General features: G+C 35.3%; 1 protein-coding gene and 1 pseudogene across 1 annotated transcript in view; both read left to right on the top strand.

The window, feature by feature from the left end:
- The window catches only part of TENM1 (teneurin transmembrane protein 1), a 1,173,786-nt gene that overhangs the window by 150,458 nt on the left and 998,056 nt on the right, over positions 1 to 25,272 (top strand). The gene's annotated exons all lie outside the window — the stretch shown is intronic.
- Positions 2,671 to 4,409, top strand: LOC143671370 (actin-related protein 2/3 complex subunit 5 pseudogene; annotated as a pseudogene).

The raw sequence follows: 25,272 nt of genomic DNA on the forward strand, positions 1-25,272 counted from the left end.
TATATTTCTAGGTTCAACTAGTTTCTTCCTAATTTTTAACATATTTGTAAGTTTGAATTTTAGAGTTGGATAGTTCTAAATTTGAACCCTGTCTTTGTGACCTGGAGCAAGTGACATAATCTCTGAATTTTAGGTTCCTCTTCTCTGAATTAGATCAAATAATAATGCGCTACTCTGCACCTTTCTTTAGAGTAATAGCATATCAGCAATTCTTTAAAAATTTTTGAAAAGTACCAAGATAGAAAGTTATTAACATCCATTGCAGCATTAATAACTTCATTCTAGAATTTCCTTTGGTATCTGTTGTATAATTTTACTTGTAGAACTTCAATTAATACAATGCCAAACTTACAGAAACACATGCTTTATGTAATTTTTGGTGTCAGTAAAAGTGAAGCATATTCAGAAGGAAGAAAAGAGATAATTAACCCTGGGTCTTGATAGACATCATTTAGTAGTCATCCAGTTAATGTAAAATCATACATATAACCAATTACCATTATAATGAGAACTTTAATTTTTAAACTTTCTATCAAATTTCTTTCAATCATTGCTGCAAAACATTTGAGCCAATAATGCAGCAGGTATTTTATAAATCTGTGTTGGGAGTGGTTTCATCCTTAGTGAACTAAAAACACAGCAGAGGGCGTATGGGTGGTTCAGTGGTTAGAATGCTCACCTTCCATACGGGAGAACCAGGTTCGATTCCCGGACCATGCCTCCCCTCCCCGGCCTCCGCCAAAAAAGAAAACAGCAGAAAGCACATGCGGAATCATCTTTTTATTCTGGATATTATATAATTTCAGCTTTGAAAAAATTTACATGAAGGAGGAAACATAACAACTTTTAGTGATTTAAAAAACTAAAAAATTTTTGCAAACATTTACAGTAGAATACACACCCAAGGTCATCTTAAATCCTGACATTTCAGTATTTTTGATATTTTTATGTTCCTGATATTTTGAGTGAAATTATACTATCTGAAGAGAATCTTGATAAAGGAAGTTGAAGGCAGTAGCCATTAGTAAGATTTTTGTTTGGATTCTATCAGTCTCTTTGTGGCTTTTGCTACTCAGGGCCTTTCTGCTTTCCTGCTCCATCCACTTTCCTCTTCTACATGTTGAAGAGGTTGAGGGTGATTCATTTCTATTAGTGGTGAAAAGGCATTTTCATACACCACTCTGAGGTGGTATAAATCTGCCGGGCCTTCACAAATTTCATTGTGAAGTGGCTTAATTTGTTTCTATTATGAGAATATTTCAGCACATCCGGTTATCATAATCAAAAAGCACTTAACTGCATGTGTCCTATGCCAAGAGAATTACAGGGACACATTTTCTGCCCTCTGAGTGTGCAAGTTTAAGAGTCTGTGCAAGGTTGTTTGGATCACTGTGTGGAAGGACAGTATGATGAACGATCTTGGTAAGCAAACCTTGGGGTCAGGGTGTCACACCAAATCAGAAGACTTGTGCCAACAACTGGGAATTTCTAAGACCTGGAGGGTCATGTGAGAAGTCCAGGCTCAGGACACAAGCAGAAACCTTGTTTTATGCATGGGATTTGAGAACTGAAACCAGAGGATCAAGCAGGGCAAGAGGGCACAGGCAGGAGTGGAGTCTAAACATTCAAGCAAGTATGTCAGAATTTAAATCAAGTTTGTCAGAATTTAAATTAAAACAGATAATAGAATTTTGGCCTAGATTCAAAACAAGTGGATATTTCCACATGATAATGCAGTCATGATGGGAATGTATATTCCTCCCTTGATGCTGATTTTAAACAGCCTTTATTATGTATTTGGATCAGGGATAACTGGTTGGGCTACCTTAGATGAAACAGGCTGTTATTGATGCTGTGGATATGATCCAGGGGTTAGCGTTTATAATTTTACCTTTGAGACAATATTAATATGAACAAAACCTTAATTTGAAGGTCAAGTGATGTCCAGTGTCTCAAGCTTATAGTATATTATCTAGAATTTTCTTAGGATTCTCTCTTTCTTGGCAATGAAATACAGAATACAAGCTGACTCTCACCAAAACAGCTTTTAATATTGACAATGGAGGAAACATTGGCATTTGAAGAGAATTTTTTTTTTCAATTTCTTTATCCCTAAGGACAATAGACATTCTAGAAAGGGATCTTGGATTGTGACAAATTCTAGCAGTGAATCTTTTCAGTGGTTAATTACTAGTCAGTCCTTGTTTTAGAAAAATGTGATTTTCAATTTTTATTTATTTTTAATTTTCATAGGGAAATGTGGTCATCCCTTTAGTTGTAGGATTTCAATCTGAACCCCTAGACATCATTTAGTATGATGGACATTGGTCACAACCCTGGTCTCAGCCAGGATAATGATACTATTTCTATATAATATCGACAGTGATCTGAGAAACAGATACTACTGCCATTTTTGAAATAAAAGCAAGCACAGGTCCTGGGGTAAGTAAGAAGGGTGGAGGCAAAGACATCAAAGAATGATTAACAAACTGCTGACTATTTTCATGGCATCATATCTCTGTGCATGGTGGAAGAATTAAGATTATCTTCATGTTCGAATAATGAGCCAGAGAATATCACTTAGAACCTGAAGGCAGGGGTGGTGTGGAGTGGAAGACTGTTCTAAAGAACTCTGGGACCATTAGTTCAAGAAGTATCTTAGGGGTTGAGGAGCGGTCCCCACCAAGAGGAGGCCTTTGCCGTCGGTCCGCATCAGGGATGTCGAAGAATACGGTGTCGTCAGCCCGGTTCCGGAAGGTGGACGTGGATGAGTACGACGAGAACAAGTTCGTGGACGAGGAAGATGGAGGCGACGGCCAGGCCGGGCCGGACGAAGGCGAGGTGGCCTCCTGCCTGCGGCAAGGAAATATGACAGCTGCTCTACAAGCAGCTCTGAAAAATCCCCCCATCAACACCAAGAGTCAGGCGGTGAAGGATCGAGCAGGCGGCATTGTCTTGAAGGTGCTTATCTCTTTTAAAGCTAATGATATTGAGAAGGCAGTTCAATCTCTGGACAAGAATGGTGTGGATCTCCTAATGAAGTATATTTATAAAGGCTTTGAAAGCCCCCCCGACAATAGCAGTGCTGTGTTACTGCAATGGCATGAAAAGGCCCTTGCAGCTGGAGGAGTACGGTCCATCGTTCGAGTCTTGACTGCTAGGAAAACCGTGTAGTCCAGCAGGAACTGGATATCTACGATCGGAGTGGGAGTTGCTGGTACAAAGACCAAAACAACCGAATGCTACTGCTACCCTTTGGGTAGCACCTGTTTCTCTCAGCTTTGCCTTCTTGCTTCCTTTTTCATATCTGTAAAGAAGAAAATTATATATCAGTTTTTCTTTTAATGAAAATTGGATAATAGAGAGGGAATTTTGTTTCAACAGGAGTGTTTCATGCTCTCAAAAGCTATTTCACTGATGTTAATACCAGTCTGTATATAGTATAATTTACATTCAAGTTTAATTGTGCAATTTTTAACCCTATTGGCTGGCTTTTGTTTTGTTTTATTCTGGATTAATACTGAGAGATGTGGTCAAAATTTTCAGCCAGTTTCCTAACTCGTTGCTATTCAAATAGTGATCTTTATAAAAAAAAATTTGAAAGACTGGCAGCTATTAACATTGCAAAACTGGACCATACTTGCCCTATTTAAGCAATTGTGCTTCTGGAACATGTGGTGGGCGAACACCACTACCAAGTTGCAGCTTTGTTTCTGCTCGCCTCCAGATTATCTGTGCTATGAGTGTTTTTAGGTATGCGTTCTTCTTCTCAGTATCCAATAATCATGGCTTCTCAATTTCTTTGTGGTTACCCAGGGTCCAGAGCAAGGAGTCTTGCTCTATACAAATGTATCTATAAAATATCAGAGACTGTTGGCACGAGCATAAAACTTTTGTCCCAATAATATGGCCCTATTTGGGGAAACTGTTATTAATCAGAAAGGATATAGAAACTGTGATGTAGTTCAATCTCTGAGCAGCTTCTGAATGGAATGATATTTTCTTTAGAAATATATAAGCTGCCTTAGACATTATGAGGTATACAATTAGTATTTAATATGCCCTATAAATATCTTCAGTGTTCTTCAGGATAATTGGGATCTCAAAAGCTTTGATTCAGATCCAAACAAATATACATTCCATATTTTATCTCAGTGTTTTTTTAAAAAAAGAAAATGCCACACAGCAAAAATATTTACTTTGTTGGATGAACCAAATCAGTTCTTGAGATAATGACCGGTGCTTATAAAAAGCTATTCTTCAGTAGCTCCAAAACAAGTCCACCCAAATGCATGTGACCAGGAAGGAAATCAACCCTTGTTTAGTATTTACATTGGACACCAGTTTCATAAACATTGACTTATGGAAAAACTGGTGCAGAAATTCTATAACTTTTTGCTGTTTTTGATACCTGCTTTTGTTTTGTTTTGTAAAAATTATAAAGTTCAGAAAATAAAATGTCAAAAAAAAAGAAGTATCTTAGGGCTTCACTTGAGTTTCACAGAAATAAGTTCTCAGTGATACCTGGAGAATTGAATAGTCCTAGGGTTCCTAAACCTAGGAAAAGAAGAAATAGGAGGGAAAAGAAGCTAGAATTCATAGATTTGTTCTTCATAGCAATAAGTATGTATATATTATCACATTTGTTTTACAATTGAGTTATCCAAAGCTCAGAGAGGTTAAGTAATTTGTTTAAGCATTATTGTTAAGAATTACGATTCTGGAGGGAACCAAGATTACATTCTGGCTTCCTCTGATTTCTAGCAATGTAACCTTAGGGTAGCTACTTAAATTTTCCATACCTTGGTTTCTTCATGTATAAAATAGGGATAATGTTACCCACAATGATAGGATTTCTGCGGGTATTTAATGAGATAATGTGTATAGCAGTTCATTTCCTAACTCTTACTAAGTGCTCAAAAAGGGTATCTATTTTGTAATTAGTATCACCATCATCAGTAAGATTTGTCAGACACCAAGCCTCATGCTGTTTCCACAACGTCATTGTGTCTTCCAAGTTTAGGTACAGTCATAAGTAAGCGTGATGGTAAGAAGAGCTAGACAAAATGAATGTGTATGAGTAGAACATGAAAAGCTAAGGAAGTGAGAAAAAGGAGGGAAGCAAAATTTTAAAGGAGGATAAAGGGAGCTCTATATTAAGAGGCTAAGTCACTAGATGCCACCTGTTTGCAGTTGGCTCATGGGCCATAACCTCTGTGTCCTCCTGTGCTAGAACAACCCTTCCTTACTGAACTCTTAAGGACTGTACATTATAGGAGAAAAAAACCATGCAGTCAATTGATGAGATTGATCAATAGGCCTGCATTAAGTTCTGTTTAAGAAAGGCAGATATGTAGAGCTCATTTAATAGTTCCATCTCCTGACTCTGAGGGAGTTTATAGAATAAAACTTTTAGTTTTTTAGCTTCAAATTAAGAACTATTACTAAGGTTGTGCACATACAATGAAAAATATGGTGAACACAGTATTTTATCTGTCTTTATGACTGAATCAAACCCAATCCATGACCCATGGGATACAAAGAATGATCATTAAGATATTAAATGAATAGATAGCTAGATACATACATACATAAAGTAAATTAAACTCCCAAATCACCCCAATTATCAACTAAGCCATGCTTTACAGATTTTCTATGTGCCAAAATTTGCTCAAATCATGCAAATGCTGTGTAAAAGTATCATGTTGGGCTGCTGTAACTCAGTTCCAAATTATTTGCATGAACTTTGATGTTGCTTCTTAGGACTATTCAGTATGGTAACACCCAGCAAAGTAGCCAGCTATGTGCAATCCTTGGAAGAGGAATGATTCAAACATGTCTACAGGTACAGGAAAGTTAACTTCTTACAGGCCAGGCAAAGCTAGCTTGATGAATTCATCTTCTTTGTTACTTGGTCCATTAGTAATTGGTCACCATTTATCCTAATTAATTCTTATTCACTCCATCATTCTCCAGCAAGATGCCTACCACCTGAAAAATCCTTGGTTCCAGGCTTGAACTGCTTTCCTGAGTATTGAAGTCCACAATGTAAAACTTTAGGACCAGAGCTGATGATGATCTAACCCCTTTTACCTTCTTACTTTTAGGTCCCTGGGTAGCAAATAACCACGGATTGAGATTTGGGCTTTTGACCTGGTGAGGTGGCTGATACTTAAACCAAGGCAGTGCTCTTTTTATTTACTAGGTGGCAGGAGCTCCTTAATGTAAATATGAGGGATCTTTATGACTGCATGTTTAGACTAGTGCACCGGTAAAGCTGACATTTTTAAAAAAAGAATACATAAAAAAGTGAGCCCATGAAATATTAAAACAGAACCTATAAGGAAAGAAATCCCTTGTGGTAAGTAAAGCAGTCTAGGATTTAATATTACTACAACAAAATAACTGTTCCTTTACATAATACCATTTTGAAAAAAAATTCAAGTAGTAGGTTTACCAAAATGGAGTGAACTAATAAAATAATTCATTCAGTGTGTTTTGTTATTTGAAAGTTTACTTCCTTCAGGTCTCTACTAAAATATCATTTTATCAGCACTCCCTAATACCTGGCCTTGCTTTGTGTTTCTGTATAGCACCCATTAGAGAAATGCCATCTGACATTCAATTTGGGTTGAGTTCTATTGGCTTTGCCACTTACAAACCAGATGACTTTGGAGAAAACACTGGATACATCTGAGCCTTGATTTCCTTACATATAAATTTGGGATAATAATTTCTGCCCTGTCTATTTATAGGATTATTAAGATATGAGATACATAAAAATTTTCTGTGAAATATAAAGTTATATTCAACTATAGGGAGTTATATGATTCTAGTCAATATTTTAATTTGCTACATGATTTTATCTTTAAAGTTAAGGGTTTTGTTTACAAATGTGCAATATTCACCAATGATTCATTATATTGAAGCCATATTGGATTAGGAGTATGCTAGTGATAGAAGAAGGGTAAAGACAGAGTAGGTGTTTGCAGACCCAGCATACTTTGCTAAGAAAGTCGTCATCAGTGTCAGCTTCTTCAAAGAGGTATAAAGAAAGCTAAAAAAAAAAAAAAAAAGCCATTGGGCTTGTCTTTCACCTGATGTTTTTGGTTTCAATAATGTGGCCCTGGGATCTAAATTTGAGATGGCCAAAGAAAAGGTAGAAACATAGCAGTGAACTTAAAGCATTTTATGCATGGCTTGGAAATCTGAGATCTGCTCTTAAACCCTGAACAATATTAACATTGGATAATTGATATAGGGGGAAGGGATGTTCTGGACCAGCATGCATAAGGGTGTTTGGGGGTGATAGGTCAATTTGCTGTTATCTAAAAGACATTGTGTGTGTCTGTGAAAACTTCTAAGGCAAGGAGGAGAAGGATGATGTAAACTGAGGAGAGCCAAAATCGAGGCCTAAGTAATCAGATCTTCACTCAAAACAGAAAGCAATAAGGTTATTGGGAAAAATGGATAAGAGAACCAAGGGTGAATCCTGGGGTGTAACTGATAATGTCAAATAGTTTCAAAATCCGTATCAGTATGTGGAAGGTTATTGATTTATCTAATCCTAATATATCTTGTCTGTGTATGGGTGTCTTCTTTAAAATTGCTGAACCAGGGTAGACAAGCAGCAAGGGTGAAGAGAAATTTTGATTTTACCCAATCTTGATCATGAAAAAATTTTTCTTATAACAAAAGGGTAGTATGCATATTAACAACAGACTTTGAAAAATATCTAGCTTCCTGCTGGATACTCTATATAGATTGGCCCTACTTAAATCTCTCTTCAGTAGTATCAAAAACTTTCAGTAGTATAAAGTACTTTGTTTCCTCTACACTCTTGTAGGTCTTTGAATGTGAACCCCAGCTATATCACCACAATAATCTTAATAGTAACTAACTTTTATTGAGCACATTTTTGTGTATCATATACTTTAATAAAGAGTTCTTCACATGAATTATCTCATTGTATTAAGGATGGTCAGGTGCTATAAGAGCCCACACAAATATCTGGGAAGCTTACTACAATAAATATTTTATTTAGCACTGACATCACAGTCCCATGAGGGCCAGTGGGAGGGGTTCTTCTCCATGTAATTATTTAAAATCATGTAATTCTTTAAAGACCCAGACTCTTTCTATCTGGTGGCTCTGCCCTGCTCTAATAGGAGTCCTCTCCAATTTAGCCAGTGGATTAGTAAAGAAGGTGAAGATAGCACATATGAGGTTTTTATGGGTAATGCCTTGAAGTGGCATACAACAATTCAGTTCATATTTCATTAGCAGGAACTTAATCATGTGGTCATACTAACTGCAAGAGAAGCTAAGGAATGAATTCAACATGTGTGTTGAGTAAGAGAAGAACAGAGAAACACAGGTAGTGGTGAACATTAGCAGTCTCTAGCACACTCATTTAGTCTTCCAGTAACTCAATGAGGTAGATGCCATTATTTACCCTATTTTGCCAATGATGAAAGGGTGAGTCATTTGCTTAGAGCTATAAAACTAGTAATTAGGATTTGAACTCAGTCTAACTTGAGAGGTTTACTTTTTTCTTTTTTTAATGCAATTTTATTGAGCAATTATCACAAACCATTTAATCATCCAAAGTATGCAATCAGTGGTTCACAGTATCATCATATTCATTCATCACAATCAATTTTGAAGAATTTCATTACCCTCAAAACAATAAAAATTAAAGAAAATATCCCATAACTCAAATCCCCATATCATTTCTTTGTTTTTTGTCTTTATTTTCTTTCTCACTGTCCATACACTGAATTAAGGGCCTGCCAGTGACAAAGTTTTCACAATCACATGATCACATTATAAAAGCTCTATAGTTATTCAGTCATCTTCAAGGATGAAAGCTACTGGATTACAATTGAACAGTTTCAGGCATTTCCACCTAGCTACTACAGTACACCAAAAACCGACAAAGATATCTATATAATAGCATAAAAATTATCTCCAGAATGACTTCTGGACTCTTTGAAATCTTTCAGCCACTGAAACTTTATTTTGTTTCATTTCTCTTTCCACCTATTTTCAAGAATCATATCTCAATTCTATGATGCCAGGGCCAGGCTCTTCCCCAGAAGTCAGGTCCCCTGTTGCCAGGGAGATTTACATCCCCGACAGTCATGTCCCGCTTAGGGGAGTGAGCAGTGAGTTTACTTGCAGAATTGGCTTAGAGAGAGAGGCCATATCTGAGCAGCAAAGTAGGTTCTCTGGGGATGACTCTTAGGCATAATTATAATTAGGCTTAGCTTCTCCTTTGCAGAAATAAGTTTCATAAGGGCAAGCTCCAAGATCGAGGGCTTAGCCTATTAAATTGTTAATCCCCAATGCTTGCCAGAAAATCAGGTCTTCCCTAGGTGGCGAGCTTTAATATTTCCATATTTATCCCCAGTCCATCAAGGGGAGTTTGCAAATACTTTTTATCTTCTGCCTAGATTAGTCTGGGATGTATTGGGGCATCACACCAACTTGTACGAACCAACAAGAGTTCACTCCTTATTCAAAGTTCCATGTAATTATGGTGTTTGAACTGACCATACAAGTTGAACTGACCATAAAAGTTAAATTAGATAGTATGCTACAGAAAATATAAATTTTCAAACAAATAAACATCTCTTCCTTTGGTCTCACACAGAAATTAAACTTTTTAAATACATTAATACCATCCTTTACCCTGTAGTCTGATTCACCTTAGTCCTAACAAGATTAGTTTCACTCATATATATAACTGAAGTCTGATCTCTTTTTCAACTTTTTAAATAGTTGCTGTATGTGGTGCAGATTTTCATAGTTGCAAAACTCTGGCTCTGAGTCTCAGGTACCACACAAATAGCTGAAGTTCCAGGAAATGGCCAGGTTATATCAAAGAGCTCAGAATTTTGGAATTTAGAAATAACTGTTATAACTCAGAAATAAATGTGACTTCTGTAAGAGCTTACAATCTAGGAATATTTACAGTAAGCTTTCCCCTGTTAACATATGCTTTTGGATTCAATTCTCAGAGTTTGCACATTATAGTTAGTCCATATTAATGAGGAATTAAAATGTTTATCTTTTTGTTTCTGGCTCATTTCACTCAACATACTGTCCTAAAGGTCCATTCACCCAGCTGCATGCTTCACAACTTCATTCCTTCTTGCAGCCACTCAGTATTCTATTATGTCTATGCACCATGGTTTGCTCTTGCAGTCATCAATTGATGTACCCTTAGGCCACCTCCATCCTTTACAAATCAGGAATACTGCCACCATAAACACCAGTCTGCAATTGTCCCTTCCTGTCCATGCTTTCAGTTCTTCCAAGTACATACCTAATAATGGGGTTGCAGGATCATATAGCAACCTTATACTTAGCCTCTTTTGGAACCACCACACTACCCTCCAGAGATGTGCACCACCTTATTTCCCTACCAACAGTGAATAGGTACATTTCTCTCCTGATATTTTCTCCAGAATTTTTATCTTTCTGTTTTTTCTAAACAGCTTTATTCACATACCATACAAACCTTTCTAAGTAAATAATCAGTGGTTTCTGGTATAATCACATTGTTACAAATTCACCACCACAGTCCATATAAAGGCATTTTCATTTCTTCCACAAAGAAAGAAGAAGAGGGAAAAAAGTGAAGAATGTAAAATAGAAAAAAATTTCTATTTTAAACATACCCCTTCCTTACATCCCCCTCCTATGGACATTTAGCTTTGGTATACTGCTTTCATAACATTTAATGGAAGAATATTACAAGGGTACTTTTAACTATAACATACAATCAGCTATTGTATTTTAGTTAACTACAATAGCTGATTGTATTTTTCTGTATACCATCCAATTTTCAACCCCTGCACTGTTGACCTTCATTTGTTCTCCCTTATGTAAAAACATTCATCTATTTGTACATTTAATCACCATCATTGCCCAATCTAACTTTCACTAAGTTATACAGTCCCAGTCTTTGTCTTCTATCTTTACTTCAGGTGTCAAACATGCCCCTTGTTTTCGTCTTTCAACCATATTCACACTTAGCTTTGTTCAGTGTACTTACAATGTTGGGCCACCATCAGATAGTTCTCTGCTATATATTTCTGTATCTTTACAATCAATCCTGTTGAACATTCTGTACTTCTTCAGCATCAAATGCCCAATCTCTACCCTCTTTCTATCTCCTAAAATCTGTCTTCTCAACTTTAAGTTTCAAAGTTCACTCATTAATGTTTGTTCATATTAGTGACACCATACAGTATTTCTCCTTTTGTTTCTTGCCAATTTCACTCAATATAATGTCCTTAAGGATCATCCACATTGTTCCATGCATCATGACTTTATTCTGATATATAATATCTTATTTTTTTTCCTCTCCTTTTATCCTTGCTGATAGTCTTCATTTCTACATTGTTCTCTGGACCACTCTGTCCTGTATTTTCCCATCTCCCTGTAGTAATCCCTTTAGTATTTCCTGAAGAGCCAGTCTCTTGTTCACAAGCTCCCTCAGTGTCTGTTTGTCTGAAAATATTTTGAACTCTCCCTCATTTTTGAAGTACAGTTTATTTGAGTATAGAATTCTTGGATGCCAGTTTTTTAACTTAAATATATCATACCACTGCCTCCTCATCTCCATGGTTTCTCCCAAGAAATCCACACGTAGTCTTATTGAGCTTCCCTTGTATATGATGGATCACTTTTCTTTTGCTGCTTTTAGAATTCTCTCTTTGTCTTTGGCATTTGCCAATTTGATTGGTAAGTGTATTGGAGTAGGTCTGTGTATCTTTTCTGTTTGTGTTACACTGTGCTTCTTGGATCTGTAATTTTATGTTTTTCATAAGGGTTGGGAATGTTTCACTGATTATTTCCTCCAGTATTCTATCTACCCCTTTTCCATTCTCTTCTCCTTCAGGGACACCATATCACCTATTTTTGTGCATTTCAAGCTATTATTCGATACCATGAGACCCTGCTCATATTGTTTCATTTTTTCTGCTATCTGTTCTTTTGCACGTAGGACTTCAGATGTTCTGTCCTCTAGTTCACTAATCCTTTCTTCTGCCTCTTCAAGTCTGCTGTTGTAAATCTCCATTGTGTTTCTCATTTCTTCTATTATGGCTTCCATTCCCATAAGTTCTGCCATTTGTTTTTTCATATTTTTAACTTCTTCTTTATAGTTCCCTAATATATTCTTTACATGTCTCATCTTTTTTGCCATATCTTCCCTCAACTCATTGGTTGATTTTTGAATTGATTTAGCATGCTTGTTTGACCATCTTTAATTAGCTGTTTCAACTCCTGCATATCTTTTAAAGTGCTAGTTTGTTCCTTTGACTAGGCAATATCATTGTTTTTCCTAGTATGACTCATAATTTTTTTGCTGATGTCTAGGCATCTGATTTCCTTAATTAGTTTATTTTGGAGGTTCTTTTCACTCTTGGGTTTTCTTGTTGGTTGACTTTGTTTCCTGTTTTTTTATTAGCATATAGTTCACCCTATTCTAGACCTCTTACATTGATTGATTCTTTTCAACTGATCAGAATTTTTCAGCTCTTGTTTTTCTGCTTCTTTCCCTGACTAGATAGATCCTTTTTTGAGGAGTGTGTTGCAAAATATGATCAACCCCAATCAGATTTTCCAAGACAATGCAGACTCATGTCTTAGGACCATGGTGTAATCAGTATCAAGTTTCCCTGAGGATGAGACCCAGCAGGTTGTCTGACTTTCTTGTGGAGTCTCTAGACTCTGTGTTTTTCCTCACTTGCCCAGGAGGTAGCACTTGTCAGCCTACAGATCCCCACTGGCATAAAGTGGCATGGGTCATTTAATTCTCAATCTAACAAAAGTTTGGTTGAGAAAGAGGCTGAGGTAAAAGTCAAACCTGAGCTGCTTATGATTCCCAGGGCCAGGGGTCTGAATTCTCTGAAGGAGGGTTGTGATTTGTGTTCAGACCCTTTTTGGGGGGAAGATAATCCCTTTAGGGAATTATCTCCTTCTCTTGACTTTTTACTTTGTCTCTCAGAACTATCTTAAATCTACTCCTGCCTGGGTCAGTTCTGACAATTGAAAATGCCTGAGGCTTTATGAAATGGACTACTTAGAATACTTTTTAAAAAGGAAAAAAAAAAGAGGAAAAATAAAAATAATTAAAATAAAATATCTTTTCAGAGCCAGTCTTCAGCCCCCAAGGTTCAAGAGCCAAAGTTGGTACCTGGTTCTATGTACCCCTTTTCTTGGGGCATAGCCCTTTCTCAATATTCTAAGCTTGGCCAGCTCCAAAAGCCTCTGCTTTTTTTCATCAGCCCCAACTCCTCCCTTCTGGCAGAGACCACAGGTTTCATTTTCCTGCTTGCTCTAGGTTTATCTGTGCTTGGAGCTTGTATTCAGTGTTTCAAATTTGTTCATTAAAACTCCAGTTAGAGTTTGGTTGAGCTACCCTAACTTGCTCCTAGTAGACATTGCTTCTTTTTTGCCACAGGGAAATGTCTCCAACACAGCCTGCTATGCCATGAGGGAGGGGTGCCAGCTTTATCTGTTTGTGGGATTTACTTACAGTTCTGTGCTGTGACCTCAGCCCTTCCACCCATTCCATACTGGTGTAAGGTGTGTGGTCTGATTATGGATGTCCTCCAAACAGTTATACCAGACAGTTCCTGGCTATTTACTAGCTGCTCCAGAGTACAAACTAAATTCCAAACCTCCTTATGCTACAGTCTTGCCCACCTTGTTAGAGTTTACTTTTAACCACTCTGCTGTTCTTTCTGAACTATGGCTAAAAGTATTATTTCATTACTACAATGAATGTTTGAAACGTGTAAACCATCTTGCAAAGTTGTTTGGAAAAAACACTAAGTTTAACTAAGTAATAGATCATTTTCTCATTTTATTTTTTATTTCTTTTTTTGCAAAATGGAGGAAAGAAGAAAAGAAGAAAGGAGGGAAGGAGATAGAGAGGGAGAGAGGGAAGGGGAACAAACAAGGATCTAAAGATTTATGAGGAGGAGTTGGATGCTTTTTAAAATGTTCAACCATATGTATACTTGTTAATATGAGCTTATTCAACATCAGGGTCTTTTTTCTCATTGGCATAAAATAATACTTCGAATGTGTCTGGATATTGTTATGATATCAAGGTATATGAAGTCCTTAGGCAGTGCCAACATGACCACCTGTTCATAAGGGAGGTCACATGTCCAGGAAGGCAACATAAATTCATTTTAGAATTGGAATCCACTTGTCTATATTTAGCACAATTTGGAAGGTTAAGGACTAGGATACAGTTTCCTATTGAACTAAGGAATTCCTAAGTGATCCAGGACATAAGGAAGGGGAGAGTCTCCCTTTCTTTTATTTAAGGGGCTATGGTACTGGACATAAATTACAAAAGGCCACCAGTTGTTTGTTTTGTCTGGGGGAAACTTATAGCCACCTAGACTGGAACTTCTCCCCATTGTACCAATTAAATGATGCATTTGTTGGTTTTCAATATTCAGTAAACATTTATTTTTACTTATGCTTATATTATTGTTGAGTTCATTTCCTTCTGATCAGTAGTACAATACTACCTCAATTCTAACTGGGTTGCACTAGGAAAATATAGAATATGAAATTCTAAACTTCTGAACATAAACTTTTCCTACCATTCAGATATGTTTCATACAATGCTAGCATATCCCAACATCAGTTTAATTCAGCCTTCCTGAAGCACAAGAAGGAAGCATTTCTCTAGTAAAGCTGTTCTTCTGCCATATTAAGTCAAATTTTTAAAATAAAATTAAAAATTAAAAATTTTTACTATAATAGTGCTGGTAGTTTTTGAAGGTAGAAAGTGGATAAACTGTTTTAGGTAGAATGTGAAAGATCTGAAATGTTTCCTTCGTATGTTAAAATAGCACTCTGGGATGGTTTCATCTTAAAATAAATTTGTGCTGTGTTGTTGTTGGTAAAGCAATAAGGAAGGGCGCTTGACTGATCTGTTCTATCACTAAAAGACAAGTCAAGATTGTTGCTTGTGCATATATATGTGATAGAATAGAAGTAAATAGACAATAGGGTGCATGAGTGGTTCAGTGGTAGCATTTGTGCCTTTTATGCGGGAGACCTCGGTTTGATTCCCAGACCTTGCACCTATTAAAAAAAAAAGTACCTAGACAATGACAGCACAACATTAAGCTTTCACCTAATAATATTGATAGTAAAAATCATATGGATCAGGCCTGTCATATCAAACATGAAATATCCTATAATCTGAGAAAACACTGAAATTAGACTTCTGGAACTAAATTAAAGATGTGTGGGCATCAAGATACTGCACCCAACCCATTTCTTCATTTACCGTCTGTTGTTTCCAGACGTACTGCTTCTTAGAGATGGTATTCATAGGCATGGTATTATAATACCAAACAAGTCAACATTCTTAGTTTATGGGATTCAATTCCCAGAAATACTAATTTCCATTGGCTGCACTTCAGGGAATTAGAATCCTCTGTGGCTAAGAACATACGCCATTACAACCATGGTAATGGAAATAGGCCTATGCAGAGCTTATAAGGGAGCAGGGATCCTTCAATTCAGGAACAGTACAAAGTTTCTCTTATGTGTCTATAAATCAAAGTAAGTTAAGTACCACTATTAATACTAACCCCTTGATGATTAGATATCCCTAGCTTATTGCAAATAAGGTGTCAGGGATATCTCTTCCATGTTAAGTTTGATAAGGGAAGTTATAAAACACTCCAAATGCTCTAGAGTTTATGCTTAAAGCCATGTATATATTCCAGCACCTTAATCTGGTGCTATCTATAAAGCAATGGGCTGTCACCTCCCTCAAGACCACTGCTTGCCTCATTAATACCACTGGAACAAATTATCACTGCACAGCCCAGAAATCTTCTGAAGCAGTTGTGGTGATTGATGTAACAAGGCTAAAAAATAATGATGAAATTCATGTTCCAGAAGACAGATTCAAATGGCAGGAGTTTCAAAGACAATTAAATGTGACACAAATGGCATCTTCCTGGAATGAAGTATTTTCAAATAAATGGTAAGATCAGTATGATAATCTCCTAGACTCACATTACACATAAATTAGTTTGCTATGAATAATTATTTCTTAAAATTTAGTGGCCATTGATGTAAAAATTTAGAAACAACAGGTTTGAAACATTTTAACATACACACACACACACACACATATATAGTTTGGATTAAGATGAAGGAAAAAAGCAATCTTTGAGGAGACCAACATGCGCTCTTATTTCTCTTTAGCCATAGTATTTGAATGACATCTTTTGGTGTGCTTTAAAGTTGCATGTTGGTTGGAAAGTAAAGACTATAGATGTCAATTTTAACTGCCTTCCTACAAAGTGAATCAAGCAATTTTATGATGTAGTGATTTTATACCACTAAGTTACTAACTGTGCTGCAGGAGGAACCTGCCTACTCAGGAGAGTACAGCTGTACATTAGACAGACACATCAAGGTCGCCGTGAAGGGGATGTTTAAGACATGTGGAAGAAACAAGAACAGCTGGGCAATGTTAACGCCTTCTGGCAGGTACTAGCAAAGGCAGAACAGTGAAGGGCACATCTATATGCTTCCCAAGGAGGTGAAAACATAGTGATTTGGACCTCTTGCTTGTGGAAAAGGTAAAGCTCAAGCTGTCAGATATGCCTCTGTTTAGTTGAAATTTGAACACAGGATAGATGAAGGGAGTACTAGCTCAAATGTAGAAAGAGGCATTTTTAATAGGGATTCTTGATTAAAGGGACTGTGTTTCCAAATAATACATTTTTAAGAATAAATTCTAAGTAATAACATTTTAAAATCATGTTTGATTTAGGTATAAAATTATCTGGGACTATATTAAATATTTGTTTAAATTTCCTTCTTTAGCAATCTATTATTAGCCAAACCCTATGAGGTCATGGGTTGATTGCTTGGCAGGATTGAAGAAACAAGTTTATTTTAGATAGATTGTGGGTCAATTTCTCCATGAATTCTCTAGATATGAGTCAGTGCAACTCAATAACCATTCATTATATTTTAATAATGTGTTTGACATTTATTTTTATGTAATCTTGACCAGCCTTATTATTTGACATAATAAAATCACTCAGAAATTTGTTTCTAATTGTATAAGCCATTATTAAAATTTTTGTTTAACCTGTGGTGGTTAAAGTTGTGAATTTTTATTTTGAAATGAAAATTATGGGTTATTTTGAAGTAGTTCTTTAATGCGAGTAACACTTTCATGCCAGGACATTGGTTAATTTGTAGATCAAAGACAGAAATATTAACTGTCAAAAGAGGCTGAGAAATTATTTTCAGTCTAGAATGCCTGTGATTCTCTAAGTTAGATAAAGAAACACACACATGAAACAAGTGACTTGTTTTTTTTAAAATGATTTCTCAAAAATTGTCTTACCTTTTTAAAACTTTGAATTTGGTCTTGGGAAAGTCTGCCTTATACTTACCTGGCTTGTTAAGTGATGAGATGCATTGGAAATGCATACCTAACATCCTGGATGTCAAAACCCACATATGATGAGTATGACAGCTGCTTGAAATAGAAAGGCAATAAAATGACTTTGTACTTTTATGACACATTTGATTGGTAATAAAGCTCTTTCCTAATTTCATTCTCTCATCACAGCACCCCAGTGATTTGTGTAATTATTATTTCATCTATCTTTTTAAACAATGGATAAGCCAGAAGATGAACTTAATGACCCAGTATTCATTTTTATTGTTACCAACCTTCACATACTCATCGTCATTTTTAAATAAAATTCTGATAGTTTCAATACTATCCAAAAAGAATATTACTGAATTCTCATATCTTGAGGTATCATAAAGCCTTTTTAATTGAATAATTGGAATTACCCAATTCTAAATCAGTCATGTAATATTTTAAGAAGGGATAGATATTACATGCACTAAGTACCTACTCTGGGCCATACACTGTCATGTATGTAAACTTATTTAACCGCAATTTTGTAAAAACATTATATGGTAGTTATTTGTATCCCCATTTTTATGGAAGAAGAAACCAAAACTCAAATATGCTAACCCAAACTCAAATAGTTTTTCCAGTGTCATATCAACTAATCAGTACAGAGCCAATATTCAAATGTATATATGTCTTGTTCTAACTACAACATTGCATAGCTTTTAAATTAATGTAGAGAGTGTGTTTGTTAATAATGGTTAAATCAAAATACATTAGAGTTAACCCATGTAATATTGCTTACCAAGGTATAAGTATGTGTTCAGTTTGGTAAATTCTTTTATCCAAGACTCTGGCATAAAATAATTCAGGGGTGATATCAGAATTTATGGAATTGAGTTTACTAGAATAATCTGTTTTATGAAGTATAGTAATGATTCACGTGTAGGAACTGTCTACATAAATATTTAGTGGAAAAATAAAGTTATTTGCACCCATACATTCATAAAATCTGGTTTTTAAAGCTATAATTTCTATTTTTATGACCTTTTATATATAACAAGCCAACTGCCAAAATTAAAAAATAATACTGCTAAGTGTGAGGACTGTTGAAGATATAGATATTCTTGTGCAAATTACTCTTTCATAAAAGAGGTTTTTAATACTCTTTTGGTTTTAGGTTATAATACAATCAATTATTTCACTGTGATTCAATATTGACGTATTTTTGCTTGAGAATAAGCCCAATTTCTATTGAAAGCAATTGTGTGATTCTACAGGTATAGAAATCTTATGATTTAATTGCATTTCTGTTATTTTATCCACTAATCATTTATGAGGGTTTAAGGCTTTTCTTCCACCACTTTCAATCCAAATGTCCTATTCTTATTTGCAGAATGACAGAAGAATTAGGTTACCCTGAGCAATAACTGTATTATTTATTAGAAATGGTAAGCATTCCAGAAAGTGGTGTAAGTTAAGTTCTTATTTCTTTATCAAATGAATCCATGCCAAGAGCCCATTACTACCCTTTAAGCACATATAACTGGCAAATTCTGTGGCATCTTTAGCCAATTGCTTGTTTAACCATAAAATGGGGGTATTAAGTACTTCTCTGGGTTGATATGATAATATAATGTATAAAAACTATAATGAACAGTGCCTGGAAATCAGTTGGTATCAAATTATTATGCATATTTGAAATATAATTAAGGAACCTCTTATAATCTAACTTTTTTTTGCTATATACATGTCTCATCTCTCTTCCAGAAAATGATTTAAAAAAAGAATGAAATGTGAATTACACTTCAATTGCTTATCAGATTCTTTTGAAGCTTCTCCAACATTGATCAAAATTATACAGACTTCTCAAGAGCATTCCTTTTTTTGCCACATATTACCCCTACACTCTTCCTTGTGTATTTCACTACTTTCCCTCTGCAAGAAGAGTATTTTGATTTGGCTGTTCTGACATGACTATTTTGATGGAGCCATATTGACACAACTGCATCCAAGTATCTCTTTCAAATATAAAAAGCACTGTTTTCTTTCCACCAAGGGTTGTTTATCAGACATTTCTGAACCTAGTACTATCTCTAAATGTCACCCAGGCTACATGGTTCTTTCACTTTATACTTTACTTGTATTTGTATTGTTTGATTTTTTCATTAAAATATATTGATTTCATAGTAAGTAAACAAATATTGTTTAAAAATTATACAGCTGGGTTAAATTCCAAGTGAAAGGAAGGGATGGTTTGTTCTCCCAAACCATCATCTTTATAATCATCCTTTATAGATGCTACTTTAGAATGTATGTATACCACTGTATAAATTGTTTGAGGAATTGTTCTCACACAACACCTCCAGTGTATTATGGGATTAACAAATCAAGAAGCCTGTGTGAAATAAGAGACTGTTTCTTAGATTTTTTAACTAGAAAATAGGACAAATTAAATGATTTTATTACTAAATCTATATTTCAGTGGAGATTAAGTAAGTGTGACCATTGTAACTTTAAGAGATCAATTTGAGATGGTGACCACATTCAGCAAACCAAATGAATTATGACTGCTCACCCTATATGACAAAAGCATGTTTGATAAACATATATTATGTCATGTGGATTCCAGATGGTACCTAATCCCAACTTAAGTCTTTACCCCATTTCTGAGCTTCCTATCGTTGTATATCTTTCTTTCATATAGCTCAAGGATGGGGTGAGACTGAAAGTTAAGATGAGAATGTTTCCTTTACATACTAATTAATTAAAACTAATCAGAATATTTAATTATTTTGTGATTTAACCCTTCCACATTATAAAAATATTAGGTACCCTCTTCTTTTCTTTTCTACATACATTTCTGCTTTTTATTCCAAAATACTAAGTGGTAGACAGATGTGCTATTCAGATTGTGTCTGTGCATGCATGTATCTTGGTAGTAGAAGTGAGGTGCAGTCAGAAATAGGCAGATGGGATAAGGGATTGGGCATCATTTTCCTTAATTTCTTTTTGCTTTATATTCTCCACTTCTGTGTCATAAGACAATGAATAAAAATTCTAAAAGTATGTAATAAAAGAACCATGTGATATTGCTGAATTATAAATAATAAAGAATGTCTATTAAGTAATATGTTTTTAAAACTAAAAATTAACTATTCAAAGAAAAAGTCTTCAGAAACGCAATGTGAAGGCCAGAATATTTGCAAAGGACACAATCTACTCATGCCATTTAGAAAAAATGTGAAGTTTTGGACAGGGCTTTGTGTAAAAAATAGGTTCTACTCTTGCAAGCAACTTGCCCTACTATAGACATGTGGTCATAGACAAAGATAAAAGTGAATAGAATGATGATGGACCCCACCAATGTGGAAAAAACTGTGATATACATTATAAGGCCACATTGGCCATGGCATATCCCTTATAACAAGTAAATTTTAGAGTGGTGTCAATAATTATGCATTTATTGAGTATTCATGATGTCTAGAGCAATACGTTGTTATGATGTGACAGGTGCAGACATTTTAATCCCTGCCTTTAGAAAGATTCTAGTCTAATGGGAACCATTTGACATACTGGCACACGACTGATTATAAAGAAGAATGAGGCTTAGACAAACATTTAAATATTTTTAGTGTTGAATTTGTAATGTCTGAGTTAATCCAGAAAAGGTCTTAGAATCAAGTGAACCAAGTGAACCTTAACCTGGACTTTCTAGGAAAAGTTGTGATAATCAGAGTCCTGTTTTTGAAGCAGAGGTATTGAAGACCACTCAAGGAACTGTGCAATTTATATTATTTTCTAGACTAGGGAGGAAGAGTGCTGTCATAAAAAAATGGTTCATGAAAAAAGACTGATGGAAGCTTTGGTTGGGTTTAGTACCCACTGATTTTTTTTTTTTTCTTTTACATGGGCAGGCACCGGGAACTGAATTGAACCCGGGTCTCCAGCATGGCAGGCGAGAATTCTGCCACTGAGCCACCATTGCACCACACAGTACCCATTGATTTTATGTTAACACTATGTCATCAGCTGGTCCTGTAAAGACTATTACATACTACCTGCACAATTAGAAGATAACAACCATTCATTTCCATTTGATAATCTTCATTTTTCTTAAGATATTTGTAGCTTACAAAATAACATGACAAAAATTTAGTCCTTTGAATTACAGGAATTCTAGATTATTTCCATTTTAACTCTGGGAGAATATAAGCCATCTGTTGCCTTGAATCAAAACGATTTAGTAATCAGGTGCAACGGTAAGAAGATATTTGTCTAGGGGTGCTATTAATTAATAAACTTGGAAAGCATTTTGTATTTCTTACCTTAAAGTCAAAGCACCCCTAACATGTAGAGTGGATAGTTAGGTTAGAAAACCTATGTTCGGTTAAATGCTCTGTATGTTCTCTTTTGGAGAAACTAGGGAAAAATGTGCATAGCTACTAGAAGGTATCGAGTTTATTACCGTGAAAATGAGTGGTAGTGAATTACAAGAATCGTTGATTGTGAGCCTCCATATAAATATGCATTAGGAAATCCCAAAATGGGAATATTATCATTTCCTCACTGAATTGAGTTTGAGATTTTGTCAAAAATCGTTTGACCATTATGTGTGGATATAATTTTTGACTCTCTGCTCTGGTCCATTGATCTATATGTGTGTTTTCAATTTTATCAATGCCACAGTCTTGATTACTGTAGTTTTATACTAAATTTTGAAATCAGTCATAAACCTTTGTTCTTTGCTTTCAAAATTGTTTCAGCTATTCTATGTTCTTTGCATTTTGATACATTTTTTTTAATTAGCTTGTCAATTTCTGCTGAATGAGTCTGATGGGATTATCATTGAGTTTTCTTAGAAGCCATCTAATCCATAAGCATGGTATATATCTTCATTTATTTTGAGTGATTATTTATTACTAAATTTATTTAGATTTATTTTCTCAGCAATGTTTTGTAGTTTCCAGTGTACTGGTCTTATTTTGTTCAATTTATGCCTAGGTATTAAAACAAACTTTTGAATTTAAATTTCTAAAGAGAGAGAGGAACTTGTCCAGATACAACTTGTTTTCCTAAGTTTGATTTTCTTTTGGAGTGACACCAAAAATTACCTCACCTGAAATGTCAAGTGCTCTGGTGGGGAATGCCAATTTTTATATGTCTTCCCCACCCCCAAGCTTTTGATACCAGTTTTGTTTAGGGAACTAGTCATATGTTATTCTGGAGGAGAACTTCCAAATGAGTCTTTACTTTCTCTTAAGGGTTGGTTTACTTATATTTGAGTACATGCAAATTGCTCACTGACATATTGACATAAAGATCATAGAATATTTTTCTCCCCTTCATAAGTTTTTTCCACCTAAATAGCATTAACTAGGAGCTAGGAAACTCACAGGCCTACATTTTTAGCCTATTTAAAAAATTCCAAACTCTGGTTTTAAATTAACTACTTCTTCCTAAATATCTCCACTGTAAAAATCTATCAGTTTATCTGAAGCTAAACATATCTCCCCTCATATACATACACCAAAATATTAAACAAATATATTGCTACTATCTGGTATAAAAAGCTGAGTTAATAGCCTAATGTGAAAGACAGAATATAAACCAAGATACAAAAAAAAACAACAACAAGAGTTATTGTATAATCTGACAATTTGAATAATAGATGTAAAGACAGCTGATTATGGAAGTACCTAAATGTGATAGGTGGGTACAGGGACTTCACAAAGAAGATGACGTCTAAACTGTAAATGACTCAAATCCATTTTTTAGCCATCAAGTAGTAATGAATCTTAAAATAAATATTTTTGCTTTTGGTATTATAGTTCACTCCATATTTGAAACTTGGAGTCATTCTTGATTCCTTTCTTTCTCCTCCACCTCAGATTTAGTGACTAGATCTTAGCAGTTTTATGTAGTATAGCACAGTAATAGCGTGTTGATTCTGCAGTCAGACTTCCTGGTGTTTGACACCTCCACTTTCTAGTTGTGTCTTTTAAAAATTACTTATCCTCTCTTTGCATCAGTTTTCTTATTTGTAAAATGCAGGTAATAATGATAATGATACTTACCTTATAGGGTTATTTTGAAGATGAAAGAAGATAGCAAGTATTAATTTATTATATCAGTGCTTAGCACATAATGAAGAACTTAATGAATCTCAGCAATTGTCAATATTATTGCTATAATATTGCCTAAACCTTTCCCTTCCTTTCTGACAACTTGAAATTACACTGGTCACTCTCTACTTTGAATACTGCAGTACCAAACCTGAATTCAAAAAGTTCATGGTGGATGCACAGGTAGTTCAGTGGAGACCCGGGTTTGATTCCTGTACCACGCACCCTCCGCATTAAAAAAAAAAAAGTTCATGGTTAGTTTGATTGTTTTGTACTCCACTTACATTTTCCCATGGAAATAGTGTTGTAAGTGATGATCAAATTATCAAGCCAATCCATCAAAACGCATTTAATGCAAAATCTCTACTAAATTTATTATGTTGAGTATTCTAGAATTCTATCACTGCATAATAACTTTTTTCAATTTTTCAACAAATATTTATTGAGTGTTTACTATGTGTCAGATACTATATTAAATACTTCGAATAAATCGGTGAGTAAAACAAAGATTCTGCCTTGAATAGCTAATGTTCTATAGGGAGAAGATCAGCCTTTGGAACAATCTCACAGCTTCCTTTCCCTCACTTTCCAAACCTAAAACAGCTACACAGCTTTTTGCAGAATTTTTGAAAGGTTTTCATGGTAGGATGGTGAGAAAGACGATAATTGTTGGGGAAGATTTCCTCTTTTACTTTCTTGTTCTCTTTTCTAACTTTGTCTCTGGAGAAACCAATGGGCATATATTAGGTTTTTGACTATTCAAGATGAATTCAGTTTTAGCTTCATTTCATAGAGGAAACAGTCTTAATCTAAAGTTAGCCTTTTTTTTCTGGCAAAATTTGTTTAGGTCTTGGGCTGAAGGTAGGAGGGAAATGGGTTCAGGTTTAGGGCAACTAGGGCAGTCCTGTTGAAAGAAGCTATGAGGAGTGGATTCTCTCATCCCTTCCCTTTTCCTTCATCACTTCCAGCCCTGCCAATTCAGACTTTTCAATGGCATATTCTGAGTGAAAAGACAAGGAAAGAAAACCACATAAGTATTGGAATGGGGCCTAAGGTTTTTAGGATGGAAAGGGAATGGAAGGAAATCTCAGGAACTGGCCCTAGTGAACAAAAGGAATTTCTTTTTTCAAATGCTTCTGGGGTATATAAGTAAGCCAGGATATTCAGTCTAGATATGGTTATGTATGACATTACTCAGGGATATTGTGCATAGGTTAAGTAGAAGAGCATCAAAGATGGACTGTCCCTTTCTCTGAAATTCTTTAACATTTTCCCTGCTAAACAGCATAAACTTCCAAATGTCATGTAAGGTTCTCTTCTTTTAAAATCTCTGATCATAATTTGATTATCAACTACTTGAGGACAGACAAATATCTGATTAATTTCCACAAGCTAACCATTGTGTAACAGACAATCTAGTGTATAGTTTGAATTCATTTTATTAGATTTTCCTGGAGTAGAAATTGTGTTATGAATGGAGCCTTGAGGAATCCACAATAGGAGGCTTTGGGCTGTCAGCTAAAAACCAGAAGAAATCTGTGCATCTGGAGCCATCGAGGTAAAAAGAAGGTGCCTACTGCTCCAGTCATATCAAATGTTGGGCTATTTCCCTCATTTAGAGGTAGCAATAAAGTCACATCAAAAGTATGTATTTTATTTATTCTTAGGAAAATATTCTTAGGCTCCGTGTTTGATAGAATT

The sequence above is a fragment of the Tamandua tetradactyla genome, chromosome X, assembly GCF_023851605.1.
Source record: "Tamandua tetradactyla isolate mTamTet1 chromosome X, mTamTet1.pri, whole genome shotgun sequence".
NCBI lineage: Eukaryota > Metazoa > Chordata > Mammalia > Pilosa > Myrmecophagidae > Tamandua > Tamandua tetradactyla.